Source organism: Cavia porcellus, unplaced genomic scaffold, assembly GCF_034190915.1.
Source record: "Cavia porcellus strain 051 isolate PalLab524CR breed Dunkin Hartley unplaced genomic scaffold, mCavPor4.1 scaffold_18, whole genome shotgun sequence".
Lineage (NCBI taxonomy): Eukaryota > Metazoa > Chordata > Mammalia > Rodentia > Caviidae > Cavia > Cavia porcellus.
The window spans coordinates 64,151,356-64,177,960 of record NW_026947501.1 but is presented as its reverse complement, the minus strand read 5'-3'; the positions used below and the strand labels follow the sequence as shown (position 1 = coordinate 64,177,960).

Below are 26,605 nucleotides of genomic sequence, written 5' to 3'. Positions count from 1 at the left end.
GGAGAAAGCGAGGTCAGACAGATGAAGGAAGAGATCAATTGGCAACGCTGAGGACTCAGACGTTAGTTCAGGGGCAGGGAGGGAGCCGCTGTTGAGTTCTGAGAAGAGAGAAAATGTGATCAGGCTCCGGTATGAAAAGCTTTGCATAACTGCTCTATGGGTGGAATAATGGAATAGAACATGGCAGAACACCTGACAAGCTCTCCCAATCATTTGAGAGATAGATATCTCAGGGGACAGTGGTGCATTCTGTGCATTTTTTTGAAAGAATAGCCACCAGGATTTGCTGAGCAATAAACTGTTCTAGGTAATTTGTGCTTTAATTTTGGGGAATGGGCAGTAGAAGAACAGAGACCCCGCTGACTGAGACAGAGAAAAGAGCAGAAGGAGCACAGTTAGGGAGTTAGAGATGGAGTTCCGTGTTAGCTGGGTTTATTTTGTGACTTCACCATCTCCGGGTTACTCTCTGGCTTTCAGTGTCATGGCTGCTCAACCAAGGATTCTCACGCTCTGGCCTGCCTATCGTGTCTGCCCACAGGGTGTGGTCCCCATCGCCAATTCTTGGATCATATAATCATCACCTTTAACAATCGTTTCACCTCAGAATAACTACTATGTTATATTTCAAGCACCTCAAAATGACTGCTGTGTTATATTTATCTTACTGTTTAGCTCATGATTTCCATTTTTGGGCCTTGGGAAAAATCCAGTCCTTTGACTCCACCACAATACTGTTCTGTGCTTTTCTGCATGAACTCTTCCCTTCATTACCCGACAGTGACTCCTTGTCCACTTCCATACGGTATCTTGCCTTCTCTTTCAGCTCACATTTCCCCCTTCAGCTGTCATGCTCCATATTACCTTGGTCCTAGGAAATTCCAATTCTCTGCTACTGTGCTACTCCACCTAAGTACTGAAATACAGCAAGTTCAAACCTCTACAGGCTTCTCTTTAAACTCAAGATTACAACCCTGACTTATAGCTTTAATAAATTCACCTCATTTCTGGTTGAAAGGAGTATTTTATATCTACTCAGATCTTTTCAATCATATTAATTGTGTCTTTCTCCCATGCTCATCCAGTGACTGTATATCTCACTAAACTGAGAAAACATTTGTAAATGAGTTTTCCTTCAGATGTGTACACATCTTCCTAAAACTAAATCCACTATCTTGTCTATATCTGTACCTGTGTTTTTGGCTCACCTCTTATTAAAGTGGGTAAACATCCCTGTTCCTTCCTGTCTTCATTCATTTTCTGCTACTATAAAAGTAGCAGACCATGCAATTATATAAGAGACTAGGCAATTTCTAAATAGTAGAAGTTTATTTGGCTCGGGTTGGGAAGTGCAAGGACATCTCACTGGCAGGGGCCTTCACACTACATCATCCATGGAGAAGGGCAATGGAACCTGGGAGACAGAGAGAGGAATGGAATCTGTGAACTTATTCTTTCACTGAGAGCCTGCTTCCCCACAACTAACCCCTTCCTGTGATGGTGGCATTAATCCCCTCACAATAGCAGAACCCTGCTAACCTAATTGCCTCTTACGGGTCTATCTTTTAGTACTACGACATTGATGGTTAAATTTCAGTGTTGATCTTGGAGGGGACACTCAACTCAGAGCACTATAAAGAAGCCAGTTCTTTGATCTGAAGTCTGTCTTCTCTCACCTATTAAAGGTTGCTCTTTTACAATTACGCTTTCCCTCACCACCTAAGTCTTTCCTCTACCACTCATCTCCTACCCACTCAGCATTCAAATGTGTCATAACAAAACTCATCGTTAATCTTCCTTCATCTTGTGTTTCTATTAACTACTTCCCAATTTCTTTGCTTGTACTAAAAATACAATTCTTCAAAAGAACTTTCTAGGCATGAATCCAGTTTTTGCCTTTGTTCTCCTTTTAGCCCACATTAGATAAATACTCTTCAAGACCATTAGCGACTTCAATCCTTTAGTGGCCAATTTTCCTTCTTCTCTCACTCAAAATCTCAGGCATTTGACATCATTGTTTCTCTCTCTCTCTTTAAAAACTATTTTCTTGAGGTTTCTAGGATAATGCCATATTCTAGTGTTTCCTCTTACCTTGGGGTGATATTGTCTTACTCTCTTTTTTAGGGTCCTTAGGGTGTCTAAGGACACGACCCTGAGGACCTTCTTTCTTTCCTCCTCCTTCATAATTCCACCCTCCACCCATGATGGCCAACTCTATCTGTATGTGAATCTCATCAAGCACTAGATGCCTCCAGCTGGGTGTCTAGTAGGCATCTAAGTCTCAACAAAGTCACAGACAGAGTCCTTCATTTCCAGTCATTTTATCATGGGCCCTAAACACACTCAGACACACTTGTGCTCACAGATTTCCTGTAATAAATGGCAAGCTAGTACAATACCAAGACCAAGAAGCTTAAACAAGACAGGTTTATTTTCATCATGATTTTGAAGTCCAGTCATCCAGGATGAAGGTACTGGCAGGTTTTATTTCCTTTGAGGTCTTTTTCTGAAGGTGCAGATGGCTGCTATCACTCTGAATCTTCATATGGTCATCCTTGATGTATACATGCACTTTTTCTCTTTCCAAGAGTACAAATTTTTTCCCTATACAAGGAAACAATCACGTGGAATTAGTGTTTATCCCAATGACTTCATTTTCACTTAAACACCCATTGAAAGACCTGATCTTTAAATACAATCACATCATGAGGTCCTGGGGTTAGGGTTTTAACATCTATCTGAATTTGGAATAAGGAAACAAAGTTCAACTGAGTGTCTTGGCCCAAAATTATAGCTATCATCCCATGTGTTAGTCAGAGTCCTCATCACTGGGACACGATACTTGACATTGACAGTTTAAAGGAGGAAAGGTTTGATTTAGCTGAACATTCCAAGGAACTCAGTGTGTGACTGGCTGTCCCCAAAGCAGGAACATCATGACAGAAAGCCAGGGTGGAGCAAAGCTACTCACCTCGGCAGGGGTGGGGAAGCAGAGCAGGGGAGCAGTGGCAAAGTGGACAGGACACACGAAACACAGACTCGAGGTCACACCCCCATGACACACTCAAACACACCAAAACATGTGTTCCACCATTCCCTGAACAGATCCCAAAGCAATCAAGTCAACGCTCCACCCTAATAGCCATACTCCATCCCTCTGTTCTCCTAGGCAGTATCAATAGTCTTGATCTAGCTTTAAGGATAAGGCAAATGTGATCATACAAAATCTCCACCCCTAAAACCCGCGTCTCCGCCATGCCCGTCACTTGTATGGGTACTTACTGCTAATCTCTCTCCTTAACTCTTACCCATGTGTCTCCACCTGGCTCACACTGTAGTGAGAGGGAAAATAGAAGTATTAATTTCTTCAGTGGCTTCCTAAGGCATTGAGACGGAAATCTCTATCCCTTACCATAACTCACAGGCCCCAATGACTGCTTCTATATTAGCACTCACCATATTTCTCTTTGATTACCCTCCAGTCATACTGGATCTCTTGCTAATTTTTACATAGAACAATTTGAAATCATACACCATGCAATGACAGTTCCATCCCCAACAGACCACTTGGGTAATGGTTAGCCCCTAAGACTGTAAGGGAGCTGAAAAGTTCCTATCGCCTGATGACATCATATCTGTCATAATGCTGTAGTGCAACACATTCCTCATATGTTTATTGGCTACTCACAATAAAAAAAAAACTTATTGGTTACTTACTGTTAGGTGCCATTTGTATTAAAGTGTAGCACATACCATTATGTGCCATATATACTTGATCATGGCTGTAAACACCTGTTACTGGCTTACATATTCATTGTACTTTACTTTTTATTGTTGTTTTAGAATTCCCTCTGTTTTCTAACAAAAATGTTTTCTGTCAAAGGATGTACCATGTTACACTGAAAACAGTGAAGAAGAGTTTTTGAAGGAGTTTAGAACAACATGATTAAAGATCTAACACACACACACACACACACACACACACACACACACGGAAGGGGAGTCAATGCTGAGAGCCTAAGGCAGAGGATGAGCCTCTGTCAGCATTTCGTGTCTCTGCTCATCCCAGTCACTAAACTCCTTGAAGACAGGACCATCCACTGTGACTATTGTCTGCCAGCGCTGAGTCTGGAGTGTGGTCTTGGCTTGCATCTACTGAACACATAGATGAAGACTGGGTTGGCACACAGTCTGATGAAGGATAGATAGGAAGGTGGTTGCAACTAAGGTGCATTGGCTTCCAGGGCAGCTACAATAAGTACCCCACACAGTACTGCTTACAGTGAAAGAAATCGTTTGTCCTGTATTCAAAGCCCCAAATCAGGATGCTAACAGGTCTATGTGCACTCTGTAACCTTAGGAAAGAATCCTTCTTTGCTTCTTCTTAGCTTCTGCTAGTTGCCACCAATATTTGACAACCACAGCCTAGATCTGGATCCCTCCAGTCTCTACATTCCTCTCTACATTTGTCTCTACAGCCCATCCTGTGCCATTAGTATGACTTCATCATAACTAATTATATTTGCAAAAACCCTATTTTCAAATACATTCCCACTCTGGGGTACTGAGGATGGCATTTTTGAAAGTCATAATTATAACTGTACTATATGATACATATATGTCATGAGAAGCATGCCAGAAGGATGCCATGCAGCCAGGGTGCTTTAGGACAGAGGCGAAGGGAGCTTAATCTGTGCTCACTGATGATACTGACATTGCAAGGAATTTTACAGTTCCTACCAATCAAATGTCAGCTGCAGCTGGCAGTGCCAGGCCAGATTTCCCTAAACTGTTTATGACTGGCTTCTCCAGCGCTGTTTGTGTTTTTAGAATATGAAGCAGTGTTTAGTCACTTTCTCAGGGAGGACTTGTCAGTGTGGTTTCTAAAAATGTGCTGCATGTGTTTCCAAGGAGCAAAGGCGCCAGAAGGCCTTTGGTGGAGCAGGCTGAGCCCTGTAATCACAAACAGATGACAGAGCTCCCTGGTTCTGACTTTGAGAAACCAGCACTGATCCCAAATACCAGCTTGCATTTAGACTGGACAAAATCTTCCTCTCAGAAAAACTGCCATGGGCTCCCTGGGATCTATCAGTTCTCAGACTCTCGGGGCCCTCAGTTTACTGGTAGTGTAAGGAGACACACTGTTCTAAGCCTTGTGTTCTAGGAACCAAGAAAGGCCTGCCACTGCCTGAGATGGCCAATAAAAACTCTCCAGAGAAGGATGAGCTGAGAAGATGGGGCTTTGAACCCTGTTATCCATGTATCCCCAGCCCCTTGTGAGCTCTTCTGTCTGCTGGGGCTGGAGTGAATTTTCAGCAGAATCTGACTTTAACTTACATAAGGGTACTTACTGGGTGGGTTTGGAGATGGCCTGAGGGACCAGGGAAGCTTGGACCACTTACAGCCCACTGGGCACAGGGACTGAGGACAAAACTGGAGAGATCAGGAAGAGAGGAGCTCTTGTTACTGCAGCCTCAGAGTGGTTCCAAGAGCACTGGGAACTCTGGGCCTTCAGTCAGGGTTTTAATTCCTATTCCAGCTCTAGACATCCTCCCTCCTGGGTAAAGCAAACTATGAGAATGCATGAGCGCTGTTGCCAGGAGCAGGGAGAGGTGGCAGTCACTGTGCAGAGCAACAAAAGCAGCTGCCACACAGGGGACTCAGGTAAGTCCTGAGGGAGGACTCAGCATCACCCTCAGATACTTCTAACTGCAGCCCACCTTCCCAGGATCAGACTGGGAAGCCCCTATGCCGACAAGGCATGAGGTCCATATTACATGTGCCAGCCATGAATGATGGAGCCAGATGGAGAAGACACCCCAAGAGAATCGAGCCTACATATGAATTCCCATCACAGAGCCCCAACAAGAACAAAGACTCTACATATCCTTATTCTTCCCATCACAAGCTAGCACCGCATCTAAGTCATGAAGACCAGCACATCCTCCTTGACTGTTAGTTTCCCACAGCACTAAGATTCTCTGTAGTGTTGCTATTGTATTCCCAGGATATTTCCCAACTGTACCCACACTGTACCTTTTTAAAAATTTCCCTCTGCACTCCCCACATAACAAAGACAGGTATCCAATTCTAGGAGCAGTTGGCAAAGGCAATGCTTCCTGGAGCAAGTGGAAATTGAGATGATTTCTCTGCACATTGGTAATGGTGGAAAGGACAGGAAGGAAGCGTAATAGTCAAGGGGACATTATGAACCACAAGGGGACCACACAAGGGATGTTTCAGGGCTGAAAGGAAGCCCATTAAGGGGCACTGTGTTTATTCAAAATAGTAAGAATAAAAATGCTAAACAAGATGTAAAAGGTACAAATCAGTAATAATAATAAGTGTGACTACATTCAAAAGTAAAAGTCAAATTTCTGAATGCTTTTTCCCTAAAAAAAAAAAAAAAAAACCATGCACAAAATTAAAAGACAAATAGCAAAAGATAAAATAGATACTTGCAATAACCGTATTAAAGAATGCAAATTGTTACTCTATAAAGAACCCACTCAAATAATAAAAGGAACCATAACACGACCAGTATGTGTAATTGTGCAGCAAACATTTATTGTATATCTAAGTGATTCAGAAAAAGAAATACAAATTGCTGGAGCAGAAACCAGATTTTATTCATGAATTTAGCAAAGCAAATTGGAGCAGTAGGATATTGTTATTGTTAAACTATCAGACTGACAATGATTAAAGGAATTACAAAATATGGTTTGGGCAAGATTTGGGGAAAACAGATATTCACACACTGGTAATAAGAATATAAATTGGAATTCCTTCTTTGAAGGTCAATTTGGCAAAAGGTCAATTTCTGTCAATATGCCTTTTAATTCATAAATTCCTCTCTGAAGAATTCTCTTCTATAAATATGCCCACTCCTGCACTCAACAGTGTAGGGCCAAGAACATTCATTGCAGTATTGTTTAGTAAAAAATAGTTTAAAAATAAGTTAATCCAAACTGGAAATAACCTACATGCTCATTAATAAGTGATTTGTATGTCAATTATGGTACATTTATACAATTAAATATCAAGAAACATTGCAAAGAATGATGTGCAAAGAACATTGCAAAGAATAAAAAGAACCATAGAAATGCTATATACTAATATGAAAATATCTAATAATATATTAAATTAAAAGAAAAAGTCACAGAACTGAGTTCATAGAACACTTTGTGTGACAGATGTGAACGCAGATGTGTGTGTGTGTGTGTGTGTGTGTGTATAGGGGGGAGTCTGCATTTTAATCTATTTATTTAAATTTATTATATGGATAATAACTTTCTTTGTATTCATCTATTTTCTAGTTATTGTAAGATATTTATGTCTCGAGATTCACAGATTTTTAAAATCTGTTTAGGGGTCATTACACTTTTTCAGACTATTGCTCTCTCTGCTTCTAAGTGCTTTTAAAATAGTTCTTATGCTTGTCAGTTTCAGCATGTTGATTTGGTCGCAGAGGACCCAAATGAAACATAATAATAGGTGTCTTTGGAAGAGGTGAGCCCTGAACTGGTGGGCTCCGCCTAGCAGGTCTCCTTTCCCACGTGGATGGACATCACGAATTCTGCTCGGCGCCTGAAGCAAACAAAAGACCCAGGAAGAGGGCATTCGCCACTGCTTCCCCTGCAGTCCAGCTTGAGTCCATCCTTGGACTTCTGCCCCAGCACTGAAATTTACTACATGAGAACCCGATTCGGCAGGCCTCGCTCTTAGACTGAATTACACCACGTTCCTTCTGGAGCCTCCAGTGTGAACATAAGAGCTATTTCCAGGATTTCTCAGACTTCTTGACCGTGGAAGGTAAGTCTTCCTAATGTATGTATCCTACTGGTTGTGTTTCTCTGGAGAATCACAACTAATTCAATTCTTATTATTATATTTTTAATTACCGCCTACACGTTAGCCCAGCTCTCACACATAGAACCTCTTTCCTGCCCTGTCCCAAATCCAGCAAGTTTGAGATATTGTCAAAACGCTAAATGAATTTAAATACAAACTTTAAAACTTTGTTACAATTGAAAGACACACTGCCATTAATTCTCCCTGAAAATGCCTCCCAACTTCCAATGCGTTGAACCTATCACTCTTGCTACTTTCTGAGTCAAGTCTGGAAGTCCTCCTTTATGAGTGTCTTTACAAGGAATGATCAAAAACACAGACGCTCCTAAGTGTCACTCGACAGGAAAGCAGGCTTATAAAAACCTTAGGACGTGTCTTTGTTTACCTATTCACTGGATTTGGCGCTGTGTGACTTCTGGCTCTTCCACAAAGTTAAAATGACCATCAAAAGTAAACGTTGTGAGTCAGTTCGGAACATCAAAGTAGCTACAATAGAGCATCTAAAGAAACTCATAAAAGAAGACTTTCAGAGCTGCTTCAACAAGTGGCAAAGATGACACGGTAAGTATGTCTGAAGTAATCCGAGTGTATTGCTGTGTATTAATGACAATATCTCTTTTAATGCCTTTTAAGAATTAAACATTCACTTTATGTTTTGATCACATCTCTAGTTTACAAATTTTTTTATTTAAATAAAACAATTTTGTATTTGGAATTAAAAACCCAAAACCTGATGGTCCTAACAGAGAAACATATAAGGGTGGGATCTTTTCCACTAGGACCATAGAAGTAACTTCATCCTTAGAGAAGACACTTCTAATCTCTGCTTCCCAAAAAGCACTCTACTCCTATGCACAATACTGGAGCAAAACTCCCAAGCTTGTCTAGGTCTATGTATCAGGTTTGACTCTTCTTTTGGATAATCATATCCTAGGAGAGCAAAGAAATATGGTTGTCTGGTCACTTGAGGGAAGGTTGTTTTGGACCTTGAAAAAGTCACTAGAATCAAGAAATCAATAAAGCACCCTAAAATGCCTCCAAAGCAGGTCACACTCAGTTTTTTCCTCTTCTGCTTCAGGGACACAGTCAAAGACAGATCAACAACCCAGGTATAAATAAATTGACCAGATTATGCCATTTATGTGCATTACCCCAGTGTAATAATTTCAGAATTGAGGTACTTCTCCTTATATTTCCCAGTGATGTTGGGAAGAACCAGTTTGGCATGGGGTAGGTGCAGTGGCACAAGACGGCACACCCCAGCATCTTTTGTGACCCAGATGAGGGAGATGCAAACATTTAGGGACCAGAGGCCCTTTTCAAATGAGTGTGAGAAGCAGTGACTGAAAAGCCACATGTTAGCACTTCCTCCCAGATGCTCTTGTTAATGGCTGTGAAACATCATACCAGTCACTCCACAACCCCCAAAAGCCTCTTAAAAGTATTGGTAACCAATGTGGCAGCCACTTGTCTAATAAGAACTAAAGTACTCCAGTTTGGGTGAGATTCTAGAAGTCACCAACAGAAAGCAGACAGCCAAAAGAGTTCCACACCCAAAAGACCTGGTGGTATCATGGTGTGTGGAGCGGAGGAGCTGGGCGAGAGCCTTGGCACAGGTCATATTTTGCATAATAAAAAGTAATAACAGCAACAAGCCTTGTGTTATGTTTGCCATGGGACTGGCTTTGATTTACAAGCTCTTTTGTATTGCTCACTTAAGCCTCACCACAGCCTTAAAGTCCCTTTCACTGCTAGGGACAGGCAGCTGAGACAGGGAGATGAAATGAGGCAAAAGCCAGTCACTACAGGGTGGGCAGCGCTGGAGTGCAGGCAGGGTGGCCGCAGAGCTCTCCTCACTACGCTCCCGACCACTTCTCGTGACCTGGCTGGGCGCCTCCATCGTGACTCCCCCAATAATGGTTACCTTTGCTTAGCATTGTTCCCCCTACTGCTTGATCTCTAGACTCATTTGCTCTCCCTGATACACTAAAAAGAGAATCAAGGTGGAGGCAGAGGAAGATTGGGGCGAGATGAGCTTCTGTCTCAAAGTGCTTACCCACTAGTTCCTGCTAGAATTTGAGCTAAGAATTTATAACCCCTGCCTGATGCTTTTTCATCTGGAAACAAAATAATAATAATAATAATAATAATAAAGCAAAGAGCACCCATTTTACGGATTAAAGAAGATGCTTGCAATGCTCCCACTGCAAAGACATGCAGAAGATTTTTCTGCATATTTTGGCTTTCTCCCCTGTCTACGCTCTTCTTTTTTCATATTTACCCCCACATACACTTATTTACTTCAGAAGAGAAGGATGACAATAGAAAACTACCCCTGTTCTTCAAAGTCTAACTACCACCATCTGGCCTACAGTCTACCCTAGCAGTACTCACAATACACAAGATCATCTTGGTAGTTAGTTTTAGTCTTTTCTAGGACTACTGCAATAAAACTACATATTCAGTGGCTCAGAACAATAGATGTTTGGGAGGCTGAGGCAAGAAGATTGTAAGTCTGAGGCTAGCCTATGCAAGTTAGCAAATCCTATTGAAAATAAAATTTTTAAAGTGCTGCAGATTTAGCTCAGTGACACTCTGGGTTCAGTCTCCAGTATTTCAAAAAAAAAAGAGGAAGGAACACACAAGCCCACAGAAAGAGTTAAAAAGAGAGGCAGAGAGACAAAGAGACAGAGAGAATAGAGTTCTGAAGGTTAGAATTCTGAAACTAAAATCAAGCTGTTTTCAGAGCCATGTAAGGGAGGATCCTTCTCTGACTTTTCCAGTTGAACTGCAGATGAAATACTTTAGTTCACTGATATTCTTTCCATAGTATACTGTTTTCACATGATGTTTAGCTCTTCTTAGAAGAGCACTGGTCCTATTGGTTCTGAGCCTCACCCCTAATGACCTCATTTTAACTTGATTAAATCTGCAAAGAACCTATTTCTAAATGAAGTCATGTTCACAAGTAGCAGAGGTTAGAAACTCAAGATATCCTTCCCGAGGACACCATACAACCCATAGGAGAGCTGGCAGATGCAGAGTGATCCAGCATCAGTCCACAGAAGGCAGATAGAAAGGCTGAGACACATGCCTGGAATATTTAGTTGTTCAACTTTCTATGACATCTCAACCAGGTTATGTGCTCTGTGAGGAGGAAGACTATGAAACAGGCCAGGATTACAGAAAGAAATCCTTACTTCTCTCCTGACACTTTAGCATGAACCAGATCTGCTCCTCTCACCTGTTCCATCCTCCTAGTGCTCCCAGGAGATGACAAATGTGAAAGAGAAGCAACACTTATGAATAATTAAGCAACTTTCTACAGGGTAAAGCTCAGGGGCTGAAATTTGAACTCAGTTTTGCCTGGCTCCTGAGCCTATGAACAGACAAGAACCATGACAAGAGAAGTCTGCCACAGTGTTGGGTGCTATACACACAGAACGAATTAAGTCACAATATTACTATGTCACTGTAGATCTCTGATTGCAATTTGCCAAGTAGCAATCATCAGATATGGAGAAGCTCAACAAGAGGTCCAGTGTTACTGACTGAAGTGATGTGATTTTTGTGACCTCCCTCAAACTTTCCCTTCTATTCTGAAAGGGAAATCCCTGAAGTCTCTGCACAGTTAGAGACCTTAAGACTCCACCAAAATGGCTGCTTGAGAAGTGCCAAGAGATCGCATGAAGTCTGAGACTGCTTACCACACTAGTGATCTTCTCCCCACACCCTGTTCTGAACTATTACTAAGAAGCTAAGCGATTTACCTGACATAACTGATTCTTCTGCTTCCCCACTTGTAAAGTAAGGATAATTATGTTTAGTCATAGGTTGCAATGAAGATTAAAGTGAATGAGACAAGACATGAAAAAAACTGATTATAGCACCTGAAACTCAGTGTGTATTCAACTAATACAATACATCTTTAGATATAATGCCCTGAGTTCTCCTGTCCTACCGTTTAGATCATTGCACCACATTCCTGTAATTTGAGCCAAATGTGGAAAAGCATGAAATGAGAGTGCACAAAAGCCATAAAACATAAAGCTACTGAATTTTTGCCCAAGAGTAGCTATATTTCCAAACAGGCAGTGTAGGATATAAGACACCAGACACTGTAGTCTCCTAGAGCAAACATAACAGAGTGTCCCAGACTTTTCTATGAATATACTGCATGGCAATTCCTCATCCCCTTGTAATTCCTCATTCCGTGTTTACCATAAAATAAACTGTAAGAAGTCTAATAGAAGCTAAGATGTGAGACAGAAAGTCAGAGATATGGTGAGCTCTCTAAGGTCTGCCCCACTCACCCTAAGCCATCTCTGTTTGGTTCTGTGTTGGGACAGAATCCTCACCCTCAGGGAGTCCTTCGGCTCTGCCATCATCTTGTTCCTCAAGTCTTGCTCACTTCTTTCTCCTGGTCTCTGTGTTGTCACAGGTCTGGGTATTCCAGGTGGTGATAATACCATTTCTCTCTCTCTCTCTCTCTCTCTCTCTCTCTCTCTCTCTCTCTCTCTCTGTCTCTCTCTCTGTCTCTGTCTCTCTCTCTCTCTCTCTCTCTCTCTCTCTCTCTCTCACACACACACACACACACACACACACACACACACACACACCTCTGTGTCTTTGCACAGGATGATGGCTCTTCCTGGGATTCCTCTGTGCATGAATTGAGTACCCACATTTTCTCCTCTTAGTTATTTGCTTTTTAGTGGGCCTTTGTCTGACTTTCCCAGTATGGATAAACTTCAAAAGGTCAGTGTGTAAGGTCACTGCTCTAGCCTCTCACTTGCTGTACAATGGGGTTGGGGGCATACAGTGTGTACAATATTTTGTTAAAGATATAAATGCATTTGTCTTCAAGATAAGAAAGAATGTAGACATGATAAAAGATCACAGACTTCAATATCATAATGTTGTACTGAAAAGAGTCACTGAGCTCACTGTCCCAAAACCCAGTCCAGTGTGGATTGCCCAGCATATGGTGGATGCCCAATAAAAGGGTATGAGTGACTTAACCTATAAAGCTGTAGGGCCTGGAAAAAGCCCTAGAGGGCTTTACAATGGGGACACAAAACATGTTTGGATCAAAATGGCTTTTAGTTTAGCATCTCTAGTTCTCTTTCAATCTATCCTTATGTAAAAATAATAAGTCACCATAATTGATAAGAGCATCCAATATGTATTTATCTTTTACTAAATTTAATATATTTCATATCATTTAGCACTTAGTAAAAAATGTTCTATGCTGAGGATAATATGATCAATGAATGGTATATGTGTGCATGGAAATAAACTTGCTAAGCTGGCTAATTAATATGTACCAATAATTATAATTTTAAAAATAAACTTTTATCAAAAGTATACGGTATTTACAGATTGGGAAACTGCCCACCCATCACCTGTCCACCACCCCAGAAACCTGGGTGAGCCATGTGGAAGGAAACAAACCTTGCCCATCACCTCTCTACCATTCTGGGACCCTCAGCTTCAAGGACCACAGTATCTGGCCCATTCCATGCACCCCAGGACAGGCAGCCAGCACAGGAGGTGCACAGGACTTGGCAACCAGCTCTTCCAGACAATTGACGGATGAATCCACTCTAACAAGGTGAAATACCCTGCATACAAATCCCTAATCTATGATTGTTTCTGTCTATACTATAAAGTGCAAAATCAATAATCACCAGTTTGTCAATTCCTGAATTGTGATTGATGCTATTGCTATTGCTAATTGTACTACTGTAGCTAGGATGCCATATCTTTTGTAATCAGTTGTTCTCTTTTGTGTAGCAATCAGCATTGAAGCTCTAGGGTAACAACCTCAACACAACCCTACAGCAAAAGACTGGGACTGAACCAAACAGAAGCCAACATTCCACTCTCAATGATGAAGGTAGGGTCATGGGATAAACACAAATCAAGAATCTTTTTATACAAGACAATATCCCTAAAGAACATACTTTTACTAAAGAGGCCTTGATACTAGTTATATTGTTACCTACTATCCAAACTCACAAGAATCATCAGAGAAAACCAAATAAAATATTTTTAAAATATAAAATATTAAGATGAAGGAGCAAAATGTAATATCAGTTCTCCTGCTCACCCAGAACAAGTCCAGGAGACACTGACACTGAAGAAATTGGAACTTACACAACAGAAATTTCTAAATGATAACAACTGAAATAAAGAAACAAACCCAATGAGGCTTTCAAGGAAAGCAGATGATAAAACGTCTTCCAGTTAAAAAGAGAAATGGCAACCATAATGAAATAATTGTTTAGAGCATCTAAAGAAACACAAAGTAAAAAAAAGAATCAGAGAAGTATAGGAAAATAATGAAAACCTTGAATGAACAACATAGAAAAGGATTAGAATGCATGAAACAGATTCAAAAAGATATACAGGAAATTAAAAATTCCAATGAAATCTGGCAAAACAGCTCTAATAAAACTGACGACAGACTTTCAGATCTTGAAGACAAGACTCAGCTAAAAAGTATGAAAGGAAAGATCTCAAAAATAACAAGGAACCAGGAAGAAATCAACAGCTGTAAGATGATGCAAAGAAAAACAATGGAAGTCTGATATATGTCATTTAGAAAAGCGTAGTCAACACAAATGACATAAAAGAACTATTTGCAGAATAACAGAAATTGCCCCAAGTACAAGAAAAGAATCTGACATACAGATAAGTAGGGAATATAGAACTCTAATTAGCCATAAGCAAAGTAAATCTATACTCAGACAAACAATAATCAAGATTTCAGAAATTCAGCCCAAGAACAGAAAGCTAAAAGCTATTAGAGAAAAGAAACAGATCACCTATAAGGGAAAGTCCTTCAGAATCACAGCAGACTTCTCAACACAAACCAGCAAGTCAAGAAGATCTTGGAGTGAAGTATTTTAAGTCCTAAAAGAAAACAACTTCCAACCCAGATAGATATATCTTGCCAAACTATCTTTCAAAATAAAGAATAAATAAGATACTTCCACAACAAAGGACAACTGAAGAAATTCATGATCAAAAAACCAATCCTACAAAGAGTACTGAAAGATATTCTAGATAGAGATAAAAATGACCACAATTCTAGGAATGAAAACAAAAAGAAACCACCAAGCAGAGCAAGCAATTAAACAGAAGGGGAAAGTAGGGAACAAATACCAGGAAGATGCTGTGACAAAGTCAAAATATATCAGTTATAAACATTAATATAATGTTCTAAATTTATCAATCACAAGAAACAGACTGGCAGAGTAGATCAAGAAACAAAATCCAGCAATATGCCATGTGCAAGAAACACATTTAACTCAAAAGGAAATTCACAGGTTGAAAGTTAAAAATGGTAAACAATACTCCATGAGACAGGCACTCAGAGAAAAGCAAGTGTAGCTATTCTGTTTGCAGACAGTGTGAACCTAAAACAAAGAATGATCAAAAGAGATAAAGAAGGTCACTATACACTTATTAAAGAGGAAGAGATAACAATCATAAATATATATGCACCAAATATAGAAGCACCCAACTATGTAAGACAAATAATAATGGACATTTAAAAATTAAACAACCAATTGCACAATTGTAACAGGAGAACTTTGCACCCTATTGTCACAAAGAAACAGATAAACTAGACAAAAAGTCAGCAAAGAAATAACAGAACTGAAGCAAACCTGTGAATAAATGGACTTAGTACATGTTTACTGAGTGTTCTACTCAGCAACATCTGAATATACATTCTTCTCAGCTGTACATGGAATGTTCTCTAAAACAGACTTTATGGAATATACTTAAGTAATTCAAAAGAATTGAAATTATTCCATGTCTATTATCTAACCATAGTGCAATAAAATTGAAAATTAAAGAAGAAACCACAAAACTCCATAAACACATAAAAATTAAACAATACATTCCTGAACAATCAATGGGACACATGAAATTAAAGACATCAAACAATATCTGCAGTCAAATTGAAAATTCAAATATAACTTACTAGAACCTGAGGGATGCAATGAAAGCAGTCCTTATAGGGAAATTTATAGCAATAAATACTCAAATGAGGAAAATGGAATGAGCACAATTAAACAACCTAATGCTGCACCTCAAGTTACTAGAAAAACAAGAACAAGTCAAACTCAAAGCCCAAAAACGAGAGAAAATAATAAAGATAGGAGCAGAAATTAATACAATAGAGACTGAGAAAATACCAAAAAAATGAATGAAGAGTTGGTTCTTTGAAAGAATAAATAAAATTGATAAATGACTAGTCAACCTTATCAAAAAAGAGAAAAAAAAAACTAGAATTCATACAGTAAGGAATGAAAAGGGTGAGGTCACCACAGATTCTGTGGAAATTCAGAAGACTGCCAATACCTGCTTAGAAAATCTTTGCTTTCATAAGATAGAAAACACAGAAGAAATGGACAGATTCCTACCAAAGCTAGATCAAGAAGATATGAAAATTCTGACTAGTAAAATGTCAGTTAATGAAACTGAAAATTAATTAAAAACTTACCAAAAAAGAAAAGTCCAGACTTGGTGGATTAACAGCTGAAATCTACAAGAAATTTAGAGAAAATTTAATGCCTAGATTTCTCAAACTCTAATGAAATTGAAAGGGAAGCAGTTTTTCCCTAATTCATTCCCTGAGCCAAGTATTACCTTAATAGCAAAACTAAAGAAAGATCTAACCAAAAAGGAGAAAGAACTACAGGTAAATCTCACTAATGAACATTGATGCAAAAATCCTCAATAAAATATCAAACAGAATGTAGCAAATCCTCAAGAAGATTATTCACCATAACCAAGTGGGATTCATCCCAGGAATGCAGGGATGGTTAAGCATATACAAATTCAGTAAATGTAATCCACCATATCAACAGATACAAAGACAAAAATCACACAGTTATCTCAATAGATTCAGAAAAAAACTTTTAATAAGATCTAACACTCATTCATGATAAAAAAAAAAAAACCCTACAGAAAACTGAAATAGATGGTCTTTGTCTTAATCTGTTAAAAACCATCTATGACAAACCAACAGTCAAAATCGTGTTAGATGGAAAATAACTAAAAACTTTCAACCTAAAATCAGGAACAAGACAGATTTTCACTATCACCACTCCTATTCAATATAGTTCTGAAAGTATAAGCCAGAGCAATTAGATAAGGGACAGAAATAAAATGGAATAAGCATAGGAAAGGAAAAAGTAAAATTATCATGATTCACAAATGACATGACACTTTTCATAGAAGACCCCAAAAACTCCACCAAAAAACTTCTACATTTAATAAATGAAAGAGTTTTGGCCCAGACAGGACACTGTAGCCGGTAAAGCTAAGGAGCTCCTATGCCCCCCACCTGTAGGAATTTATCTTTGGCACCAAACAAAGACCAATGGGCTACTTGTGCATCCCTAATACCCCTTTAGGTTCCACCCAAACAGAGGCTACTTATATGTCCCCACTCCACCTGTTGCACGGAGAGATCGCCGCCGACCCCAGGGGGAGATGCCGCGCCCCAGGGGGTGGGGGTGTCTCTCCTCGCATTCTCAAAATAAAGGTCATTTATACTTCATACTTCTTATCTTTTCAGCCGCCGCTGGTCCCCCACAGTTCTATCAATAAATAAATTCAGTAAAAAAAAGGTCAACTCTCAAAAATCAATAGCATTCTTGTACACAATTGACAAACTCACTGAGAGAGAAATTAGGGAAATTACACCCCTCACAATAATATCCAAAAAAAAAAAATGAAACGTGTAGGAATCAATCTAACAAAAGAAGTAAAAAATTTATACATTGAAAATTACAGTACTCTGAAAAAGGAAACCAAAGATGATCCTAAAATATAGAAAGATATGCCTTGCTAATGGATAGGAAGAGCCAACATTGTTAAAATGGCTATGCTCCCAAAATTGTTATACAGATTTAATGCAATCCCAGTCAAAATACCATTAGCATACCTCATGGATCTAGGTAAAACATTCCTAAAATTCATCTGGAACCATAAGCAACATAGAATAGCAAAGGCAATTCTGGAAAACAAAGGCAAGGCAAGAGGCATCACAATCCTTGATTCAAAAGTATACTACAAATATACCGTGATAAAATCAGCATAGTGCTGGCAAAAGCACACCTAAAGACTACACAGAGTAGAAGATGCAAACACAACTACAAACACACTAAACTACCTTTTGACAAAGGAGCCAAACACTGGAATAAAGAGTGTCTTTTAAAATGGTGCTGAGAAAACTGGATTTCCACATGCTGAAAACTAAAACTAGATCCATGCCTAGCACTGTGCACTAAACTAAAGTCAAAATACACCAAGGAAACACATATTAAACAGAAACACTAAATCTACAGGAGATAAAGTAGGTAGAAATCTTGAAAGCATAGACATAGAAAGCATACTCAGACAGTCTATGAACAAAAACTAAACTGCATGGGAAGTACTTCAAAGAATCAACAACTGGGTTCTTATTAAAAATTTTTTGCACCTCCAAAGAAATCACTACCAGAGTGAAAAGAAAACCCATGAATTTGGAAAAAATAATTTAGCTAAGTTTCCCTCAGACAAAGGACTTCTTCCTAGAACATGTAAAATTTTTTTTAAAAAGTCAAGTCCCCCAGATACAGAGACTCAATCAAAAAATGGACATCTGAGATGAATGCACACTTTTCAGATAGTCAAATGGCAAATAAATATATGAAAAAATGTTCAGCATCACTGGTCATTTGAGACATACAAATTAAAACAACAATGAGACTCCATCTCACCCCAAAAAGAATGACTATCAAAAAATTGTCCACTAACAAATACTGTGGGGAGCAAGTGGAGGAAAAAATGCTTCTCAAATGTTGGTGGGAGTGTAGACTGAAGCAACACTGTGGAAATCAATGTGAAGATTCCTCAAAACGCTAGGATCGAAGGTTCCATTAACTCAGCTATTCCTATTCTGGGTAATTTTCCAAAACAATTGAAAATATCACACCCAAACAATATATATATACACCTGCATTTATAGCAGCACAATTTGTAATAGCTAAATCCTAGAAACAACTCAAATGCCCATCTACCAAGGAAAGTATAAAAAAGATGTATTTTTATGCAAAGGAGTATTATTCAGATATAAAAGATAAACTTTAGGTTGTTATAGGTAAATATAACAACTAGAGACCACATGCATAAATGAAACAAATCAGACTTGTGTATGTAACATCATATTGTCTCCCTAGTGTAAGAAACTGAAAGGGTAAATAAGATCCAAAAAGTACAATAAATACTGTAAAAGGGAAAGAACCTGCTCAAAAGGAACGAACAGTTTGGATGGGGGAAAGGAGAAAAGAAGGAAGGGAGCACACACTCACACACACACACACACACACACACACACACACACACATATAACCAGCTGAGAAAATTCTCATTTTATTAGTTCATTGAAAGGAACAATTAGTGCTTACATTGTTTGATCAATTTTGCATGCCTATATCTGCTAATCTGAGCAAATATTTTGAAGATAATATGCAATCTAACAACGACTATTAATTTCCTATCGTCTTGTTTTGAAAATTTGTATCATTTTTTTTTTTTTGTCATTTTCCTTTTTATCAGTACCAGGGATCGAACTCATGACTGCCTGCTTGCAAGGCAGGCAGTTATGCCACTGAGCTAAATCCCCAGCCCCCAATTTGTATCATTTTTATTGTTTGCTTTTTATTCTCTTTAAAAGAAAAAAAAAACAGATTGGAAACTGAGTCAGGGCTGTTATTAACTTGCTCAGACATTACAGCAAAGGGCATCAAGGAGGGACTGGGCTGAGGCCCATCTGACCACACCCTTACATTTGCTTCAAGACTGGGGCGGCCCCACCCTCACACTGAGAACAGAGAGGACAGTGGGGTGCAGGGTCCGGGATACCACAGGGAACATGTGGTGCCATGTGGGACAAGCACTTAAAGGAAGAGAGATGGGATCCAGGCTGAGGGAAGAGGCCACAAAGGGAGAGGCTATGGGGGCTGAATTCCAGAGAAGGATGGGACATCAGGAGAGGAAACAGGAAGCTATAGAGAGGAGAAGACAGGAGAGCACATAAGTGCCTCTGGGGACTGGAGACAGGACTAAACCTGGCAGAGGCTAACATGGGTCATGAAAGATCTGGATTAGACATAGGAAGTGGAAAAGGAAAGAAAGGGAACATCAAGGTGCCAGACGTTCTGCCTGTCTTGAATATATTTGACTGACGATTGATAACTGTTCATGTACATGGATTACAGTGTGATAATTCAATAGATGCATACAATGTGTAACAATCAGGTCCAGGTAATTAGCATTTCTAGCTCCTTAATCTTAATCATTCCTTGGTGCCGGGAGTCTGTGAATTACCTCTTCTACTTCATTACAAAACACGTATCAGTAAGCTACAGTCACTCCTCTGTCCAGAAGAACCCTGGAATTTCTTCCTCCTGCCTACCTGCATTTCCATACCTCCTATCCAAATTCTTTCTTTGTACTGCTTCTCTGCAAGACCCAAAATACTCAGCGACAGCTATTATTATTCCTGTCACCCCATCAATAATAATGGCATTGAACTAGCTTCCTGATGGCTTTCCCTTTGAATTATCACTGATTTTTCACCTACTATTATATGCCGTTTAACATGAAAAAAAAAGAGCACCAGTAACCTTGTTCTAAAATGTGATGGTGCATTTTAAATCCTTTTAGTCTCTGTTCTTGGAATCAAAGCCATCTCTCTCTTCCCCACCACCAGACTGATTGCACCTCACCAGGAAGGAGGAGCCGGAAGATGCACACCTTGGCTTCTTCCTTGTACACAAACTGTGCTCATTAGCTCCTGCCCACTAAGTGCATTGATTCTGGGAAGGCTGAGTGCCTTGCCCTAGGGACAAAGATCAATGAGACTCAGCCTTCAGAGAGCCCATGGTCCAATAGGTGCAGGCAGAGGGTGAGACAGCTGACTGTGGCATCAGGCAGTAAATTCTTGGCACAAATTGCAAAGAACCAAGGGACCATCAGGGAATCTCACTGGGCCTCTGGAATATTGATTTCCTCACCGGGCAGGAGAATGCACTAGAGTATATTTCCAAGTGTAAAATGTAGATCTCTAGTGAAATTGAGACAATTTAAGTGGTGGACAAACACATTGTTAAATTATACTTAATAGTATAATGAGAAAGTTACTGTCTTCACAATGGTTTTTCTTCCGGGGGACAATCACCACAAAAAATTTGTTCTTCTTCATTTTTAGCATAGAAGAGAAGAGGACAAGGGTCACCTCATATCAATATTTAAGTGTAATTTTAAAATGCTTTTCATTATATTTTAAACCAGTGCCTATAAACACAAAAATACTACATAGTAACATAATATTTTATACACGTGTACATTGTGTAATAATACGTAAATCAGGTTTAATATGTCTACTTCTTCAATGGTTTATCATTTCTTTATGGTAGCTTTCAAAATCATTTCTTCTAGCCTTTTGAAATGTAAAATATAGTAGTTATCTAAAGTCACACTATTGTAGAATAGTACACATCAACTTCTTGTTTCTAACAATAACTTAGTATCCACTGATCAAACTTTCCCTACTAATCCCTCCACTCTATTCTTCCCAGTCTCTGCTAACAACTCTTATCTTCTATAAGAGCAATGCATTTTTTAGATTCCACACTTAGTCAGAGAAAATGAAATCAGTATGTCAAAGAGATAGCTGTGCTTCCTTGTTTATTGCAGCTACTTACAGAGACCTAGAAGTAGAAACAGTCAAGCAATATCAGCTGGTGAAGGGGTAAAGCAACCAATATACGTGCACAACAGAAAACTAGTTAGCCATGAAAAAGATGAACTCCTGTAACTGTGACAATGTGGTGCAACAGGGATCATTACATTAAGAGAAATAAACCAGTCTTCCGGGAGAACATGGCAGATAGATAGCAGCAGCTACAGAGGCTCTCTGAGATACCCCACTTAAAATCCAGGAATGGTGCAGTACGAGGAGTCCTAAGCAAGGGGAAATACACCCTGCCGATTAAGGAATGAACTAAGCTAAGAGAAAACAACTGGAAATCCAATCCTGGTGCTATAACAGGAATAGATAAAATCTCAGCACAGAAGCTAGAACCCACACCACTGGAAGCCACAATTTGAATTTCCTGCTGTCGCTGCTGCGTCCAATCTACAGGGCAGGGAGAGGGACATGCAAAAGCTCTGAGAGTGGGAATCTGCAAACAGAGTTGAGAGCAGAACTAGCAGGGAGCCTTACATTGACTTGTGGTGAGTAAGCAGAACGGGGACCCTTTCATAGAGTAGGAGACTCCAGCAAAGGACATACTGGGAACGGGTAGACTTGCTGGAACAGGACACTGCACTGACATTAGCCGCATATTCCCCTTTCAAGTGGGATTGGTGGGGAGTGCCTGACCTGTGTGACGTCGCTAAGACCCAGTAGGCTAGCTCAAACCAAGTCCCAGCACCTCGAGGTACACCCTAGCAGTGAAGCCTTCGGTAGGTTGACCTGCACGGGCGGGCCCAGCATAGGCTGCCCAGGTCTGTGTCTCCCTAGTACACTGCAGTGGGCGGGAAAACCTAGCTGGTGCAATTCAAACAAACCAACCGACAAAGAGAAAAAAAGTTGGGCCTCCTACATTCACTTGTATGGAAGGAACAAAAGTATGGGAAGAGGAAGCAAGAAGAAAGGGTCCTCAGTCCCCAATCCTGAGAACACTGATCCAGGAAAGGGAAATGCAAAGGAAGACAGAAAACATGCAATATCAGACACGGCACCAATAGACATAAAGCAGTATCTCCAGAGCCTCATAGACGAGTTTAAAAATGAAGTATTTAATGAATGAAGCAAGATATAAGTAGAATAGTTAGAGAAATGCTAAGCACTACCCAAGAAAAAAAAGACAGTGGAATGGAAGAACAGAAAAAAGGAGAGAATTGTTTGATGGAGAAAATAGAGAAAAAATAAAATACATGAAGCAGGTTCAAAGAGATTACCAGGAAACTAAAAAGTCTATCAAAAGCTGGCATAACAGCTTGAAAGAAACTAAGGATAGATTATCTGAATTGGAGGGCAGATTTGTAATATGGGAGCATGAAATGAAAAACTTCTTAAAAATAACAAGAAAACAAACAGCAATAATACAAGGGCTAGAAGATGATAAGAGGATCTATAACTTAAGAATTAAGAACATAAAAGAAGAAGTAGGGACACAAACAAATGAACTACAAAAGCTATTCACAGAAATAATCCAGGAGAATTTCCCTAATTCAGCAAAGGGTAAAGATACTCAGATGTATGAGGCATACAGCCACCTACAACACAAACAGAGCTACACCCAGTCATATAATAATCAAAATTCCAGAAATACAATATAAGAACAGAATACTACAAGCCGTCAGAGACAAGAAACAGATCACTTACAAGGGAACACCCATCAGAATTACAGCATACTTCTCAGCACAAACCATCAAATCATGAAGAGCATGGGGGGAAATAATTCAAGCTTTGAAAGATAACAACCTCCAGCCAAGATTGATATATCCTGCACAACTGTCCCTAGAAATTGATGGAAAAACAAGGTGCTTCCAGGATAAAGAGGAACTAGGAGAATTTGCAACCACCAATTCAACTCTACAGAGAATACTGCAGGATATTCTAAAAAAAGAAAATACCAAGACTTCAGAAACAGTGACAGAAAGGCCACAATGAATGGAGCAGAAAGCGAAATGAAGAAGACAAACTGACAACAAATGACAGAAAAAGAGCTCAACAGAAATGAGGCAGAGAAGATTGGATGGTAGGAACAGCTATTTTGGAGAAAACAAGACATCATAATAGCTAGTGCTGATTTAGTATCATCTTGCTTTGAAGTCCCATCAAGCTTTTATTCTTCTGTCTCCATTGGTCTTAACAGGTTGTATCTCATTGGATTTTATTATATGTGATAATATAAGCAAGAACTTCTATAGACAAAGAGATTATACAGAAACCATTATTCATTTTCTGATAGTTGGTTCTAAATACCCTGTAATACTGTCATTCTCTTGAATGGTTTTACATTGTCTTGATATGTTTGGTGCTACAGTATACAAAGTTATACTCAAAAATTTCAAGGAAAGAGACACTATGGTAACTACTTTTATGTCAGGATATCTTGTGGTGAAACACTATTTTGCTTAAATGGTTATGCTTTGATCTGTGCTGTTTTGTTGTTATGCCCTCTTTTATCTCAATCTCCTTTTTTAAAATTATTTACTTTTTTATTTTTATCTTTTTAATTAAGGGAAAAAATTGCAGGATACATTATATTAACCCACTTTGATTTCCTATTAACTTGATTTGAAACCCTGTATAGCCCTCACCATCTTGCTTTGACTGATTTTCCTCTATTCTGCTTTGCTTGATAGTACCAAGTTCGAAAGTATAGGCAAAACTGTGAAGACAATAAGATTCATTACGACACCCATTCTGGTTGATTATTATCTTCTTTTAAAGTCCTGTAATGTCTCCAATGTTTTGGTTTTATTCTTTACTGTTTTGTTCAATTTTATTATAACTGATGATATAGGCAGTTCTTTTTAAGATAGCAAGAGGCAGTATGGTAACCATTGTTGATCACCTAGTATTTTGTTTTTATATTATCTATTATGTCCATCCTTTTGATTTGACTGACTCTGTTCTGTTATGGCACATTTGGTTTTACTCTCTTCAAAAAAAAGTAATAAGAACTGTGGGAGTATTAAAATCCAAAATGTGCAATTGTCACTGTACAAAAGAAAGGAAAAGAAAGTGCTCTAAAGAATATAACTGCATATATATTTAAGTGTATAAGATAGATAACCATATTACTGAGTTTTGTTGCATCATTGAACAAAACTGTTTCCAGTCTCACTGTTTGAAAGTCCACTTTATATGCTTTAATTTTGTAACTTGAACAACTATTTCTAAAATAATATGTAATCTATTAACTAGTGATTTCCTACTGTTTATGTTTTCTGAAATTCTGTATAACTTGTACCCTTTTTCTATTTTTTCTTTTTCTCCTTAAATAAAAAGAGAGAGAAATAAACCAAATATGAAAAGACAAGAATTCTATAATTCTAAATAATTTAAAATCTATATAGTTGATGTCATAATTTATAATATTTTATTTATTTTTCTACAACTTTATGAAAAGCATTACTTCCTAGGAGGATGTAGCAATATTTTTATTTTGGATATAATTAAAAGCAACTTGACCTAAAACACATTGTATGTTTTGTAATAGGAACAACTTTGAATATAGCAACACACATATACTAACCAGTGTTAATCTCCTAGTAGGTCATTTTGAAATTCTGTATCATTGTTTTTCTTTTTTTATTTTAAAAAGCAAATCAAAAAAAAAAATAGAAATAATACAGAATTTCAAAAAAAAGTAAGAAATCAACACTAGTTAATATATTTCATATTGTTATCTTAGAAGTAGTTCAGATCACAAGATCTAGGCATAAAAATGATCAAACAATCAAACAGTGACAGCACAATCTGTTCTTTTTGATGAACTAACAGAGATTAGAAGTATAGTAATCAATCTTGGACATGTATACATGCACAGTTATACATATATAACCATACAATATACTCTTTTCCTTTCTTCCATTTCTCCTTTCCTCTATCCCAATCATTCTTTTCTTTTGTGCCTTTCTTTCCCTTTCATTTTCTTTTTTGTTTTACAATTTTAAAAAACACATTTTATAACAATAATACAGATAGTATACAAAAGTTAAAAATAGTACTTTACTACCTGGTTCTTTATAATAACTAGGATGGATGACATTAAATATAAAATACTTATGTTACTACTTATCTGTGGAACAAAAACTTTAGGAAATATTGCAGTGAATGTCTTACATGGTATCCTAGTCTTTAAATACCTTTTGTCTTTTACACAAAAAATTTTTGGAACACATTTCTGGAAACAGTCCTCAAAGGATGATGGCTTGGCTTGGGAGGCAGGCTTACCTTCTGAATCTCTCTGTGGGATGGAGGTGGGCTATATCCACCTGAAGCAACCATTTTGGATCTCGCGGTGGTCCTTGATGCCACATGCCAACCTCCAGGCATCGACAGAAGACTACTGATACTGTGGAAGCAACAAGGCAGTTAAATTTGTCTACTGCCAGCCTTCTTCCTATGACACTGAAACAAAACTTCTTTCTAGTGAGATGCACCATAACTGAGAGTTTCTATTAGGTGCAACTTGACCTAATATGATATAACAAAGGATTCTACAAAAAGAGTAGTACAAGACACATAACCTAAAATGTAGCATTATTTTGTCATGTAAGACAGTCAAGACAAATAGGACTAGGGTACTGCAAGCAGGAGAGCGGGTTCTATATATCTATCCTATCTGGTTGCAAAACAGTTTGCCAGCTGGTTGTCTGACAGAAGTTAGAGCGTAGATCACATACTCATTGAGGTTACACCATTGAAACAAAAAGAAGCAACATTTTCAGGATGTTGGTATATTAGCCATCTTGTTGCATGAAAATGACTCCCAAGATTTCACAGCTTAATGCATCAAACATTTATCTCAAGTTTCTGTGAATCTATGTGCAGCTTAGCTGGTTCCTTCTGGAATACCAGTTTTTTTATTTGAGATCAAGGTATCACTGGGACTACAGTCTCATCTAAAGACTGATGGGGACCCAATTACAAAGTCACTGATGGAGC

General features: G+C 38.7%; 1 long non-coding RNA gene across 1 annotated transcript; it reads right to left on the bottom strand.

Moving 5' to 3' along the window:
- Window positions 1-2,410: 2,410 nt before the first annotated feature.
- LOC106026357 (uncharacterized) lies at window positions 2,411-26,007 on the bottom strand. Its single transcript, XR_001199975.3, has 2 exons — window positions 25,892-26,007; window positions 2,411-2,601 (listed from the first exon to the last, which is right to left on the bottom strand). It is a non-coding gene; the product is annotated as an uncharacterized LOC106026357 (long non-coding RNA).
- Between the last annotated feature and the right edge of the window lie 598 nt (window positions 26,008-26,605).